The sequence below is a fragment of the Panthera uncia genome, chromosome B1 (assembly GCF_023721935.1).
Source record: "Panthera uncia isolate 11264 chromosome B1, Puncia_PCG_1.0, whole genome shotgun sequence".
Taxonomy (NCBI): domain Eukaryota; kingdom Metazoa; phylum Chordata; class Mammalia; order Carnivora; family Felidae; genus Panthera; species Panthera uncia.
The window spans coordinates 42737232-42740764 of NC_064811.1; positions in this window are offsets into that span (position 1 = coordinate 42737232).

The following is a 3533-nucleotide window of genomic DNA, read 5'->3' on the forward strand; positions in this document are numbered from 1 at the left end:
CTAGATATTTTATTGTTTTAATGCTATTGTAAATGATATTAGAGAAATATGTTATTTATTAACTATGACTGGTATATAAAAACACAAATAATCTTTTATGTTGATGCTTAAGAAATCACTACACACATTAGAGGGTTAAAACAACAACAATTTGTTATTTTTTTGTGATTCTGTGGGCTAATGTGGCAGTTTTTCTGTTTCACATACAGTGTCGACTGTGACTATAGTCATGGTGGGAGTCAATGGACTGAAATCCCCAAGCTTGGTTTGCTCCCACTTCTGGGACCTTGGTGGGCATGGCAGGGAGACTGGGTTTCACTAGTTGCTGGAGTCACTGGGCTATTCTCTCACGCTCCATGTAATCCCAAGGACTTCTCCTTCTGCACACAGACTTTCCAACGGGGTAGCTGGACTTCTTACATCTGGCTCAAGTGCAAACGGCACTTTCTTTCCCATGGCCCACAGATGCCCTCTGACAGCTTTATTGGGTTCCGAGTCTTTTGGCCATCAACGAAGAAGGCAACAGGAGAGAAAAACGCGGTCAGCTTTTCTAACCTCTGGGGATTAATTTGGCAGTTTTTAGAAGATTACCAGGGATGTTCTTGGTCCCTCTCAGTTGAGACATATTCTACAAGTATTTCCACTTTCTAAAAGTGAGTGAGCAAAGGATGAGAAGGAAGGAAAAACAAGAATCTGTTCAAATGAATTCGTTTGCAACTCTAAGAAAAGTTTTGGTTACGTAGGCTATTAACGCAACGATGTTTTGGTATTTTGTCTGTATTTAGAAATACCCTTATATGCCTATTTAGGTGTTGTCTTTAAACTAGTAAAGACAGTTTATCTTTAGCCTTTGACATCCCCAAAGGATAAAGATGCTTTCGTTTTAATTTTATACATCTAGTAGAAGATGAAGGCAAGCTAAATCCTCAGTATCATTCAAGTAATAAAACAATCCATCTATATATCTAGTCATGAATTAATTTTCAAAATTCAGTAACAAAAATCTTAAAATTTTAGAAATGTATTGATTCTTTCAACATACACTGACATATATTTGTAGATTACTGCTATTCATCAATTGCCAATTTCAATGTATATTTCCTGATTACTCAGGTCCTGGATATCTAGTAGTAAGAGGCCATTCATGAAGCTTATATTCTAGGAGATGAGCAGAAATTAATCAAATAATCACACATATTCAAATCTGGTTATGACATGTAACACATAAAAGGAACCACGAATGCAAATTGCAGACATACATGATCTTCCTCAGAGGGTCAGAAAAGCTTTTCTGAGAAATGACTTTGTGCTAGATGTTAAGCAGATGGAAAACTGGAAGACTGTCCAGACAGAAGGTAGGTTGGGTATAAGGTCCCACTCTGCACCTTTAACAAGTGGAGTGAAACACAGCGTGGCTGGAGGTTCAATAGACAAGGGAGTCACGGATGCAGCTTAGGGGCAGAAGGAAGTCACCATGGGGGTCTATGAGGTCACACTTATGTGCTGTATGACCTTAGTCATATCTGACCCCTTAGTCTTTCTAAGTCTCCATTTTCCTGAAACGGGGATACTTTTCAGCATGCTAAAGCTCCAGCCCTGACCTCTCCTCTGAGCTCTGTCCTTCAGTGCCAATCTGACACATTCATTTCGATGCCCAACAAGCAGACCCAACTCATTTTCAACATAGATCTACTGATCCCTGTGATTCCATCTCCCACTACTTCTTCCTCATCTATCTTCCCCTATTTCCGTGACCGCCTCCATCATTCACCCAATAGCTCAGGTCAACATCTCAGGAGTTAGCCTCCACTTAGCACTTTCCTTCATTCTCCATATGAAGTGAGTCTTGTGGGCTCTGATGGCAAAATTAGATTCCAAACCCGACCATTTCTTGCCATCTCCCGTGCTGTCACTGTAATCTAAGCCTATGTTTTGTTTTGTTTTTTTCCTCGTCTGGATTATTACAGTAGCCTCCCTCTCTACTCATGCTTTCCTGTGCTCCATTATCCACTCAGCAGACAGAATGTTCTTCTTTTAAATGTGTATTTTCAGGTCATCCCTCTACTCGAGCAGCCCTACGGTTTCCCGCCGCACTTAAAATGAAGCACAGAATCCTTACCGTGACAACTCCCCCAGATGCTCTGGTCCCTGCCTGCCTCTCCGATGCTGATTTGTAACCACGTTGTTCATGTGCTCCAGCCGTGTTGGCCTTCTGTTTGTTTTCCACACATGGCAAGCTCACTGCTGAGGTTTATGTTCCTGGGTCCTTCTCATCAGTCTTCAGCTAAAGAATCACATTCTCAGAGAGACCTTCTATTCCATCTAAGTCAGCGCCTCTCCAGCCTCCTACTGGATAGTCACTATCCCCTCATCTCTTTGCAGTTTCTCAATAGCAACCCATTCTCTGAAATGTATCCATTTACTCATTTCTTGCCGACATCCAAATACAAGCTCAGTGGGGACAGGACCTTGTCAGTCTAATGTTCCCTGTGTAGCGAAGGGTCTGGCAGAGACTAGGAGTATAGTATGAGTATTTGTTGGCCAAATGAACACACGCGTGGATGAAACCACCTTATAAGCATCTCGTTCGGCCCAAGAGTCAGGATGCTCTGGTTTCGTGGCTGAGGCACACCAAAGTTGCTAGTTCTTGAATTAAGCCGGGCATTTTATTCTTGTAGACTCAATTTCAATTTTCCAGGCCCAAATCCAATGTCTTTAGTACAATTTAGGAATTGTTCCCAACATCGTACTCTGCATCTATAAACTCATCAGAATTCAGATATTGCATCTTGATGTGTGAGTTTCCTAACAGCCGGTAGCTTGTACCCATGATCACATTTTTATGTATATTTCAGTTTAAAAACAAACATGAAAGGCTTCAGGAAAACCATCTCCCACGGAAGTGCATAAACTTTCAAGTAATGGCTTAAAACAGCTATTGATTGCCCAGTGGATGATTTGTAATTACAGATTACACATTTGGTTAATAGGTCTTTGTGGGCCCTTTGAAATTTGTTTTATTGGGTTAACAGATAATTAGGGGCTTTTATGTAGACGCACTATAACCATTCCTTTGGAGCAATTAAAGTTTGCTGAATGGATCCCCAGCTCTGCTGTTTCTTTGATGCATCCCTCCAGCTCCTATTATAGCTCTTCAGAGGAACAGGGAGAGGCCCAACCTGGTGTTTAAGGAAGGAAGTGTTTTGTGTTCACGGTAGATCCCAACAGCTATAGCCTGGGTGGAGGGAGGGCGGGGAAGTTCGTCCTACGCTCCTTGGAGCTCCCCCAGCTGGCCTTGGGCACAGTGAAAAAACTACCGCTGCTTTCCCACCAGGTGTGCCCCACCCACCACAGCTGGATCAGCTCAGCACATTTCTTCTCCAGGCAGGACGCAGATTTCTGTTCCAATATCTGTTCCCAAGCTGGTGCCATGTCAACGCCACCCTCTCTTTTTTGCTTTATGACTCCTGCTTTGAGAAGTACTTTTGAATGCTCACCCCAGAGTTCTACTCATTGTTCCAACTCAGGAGAAA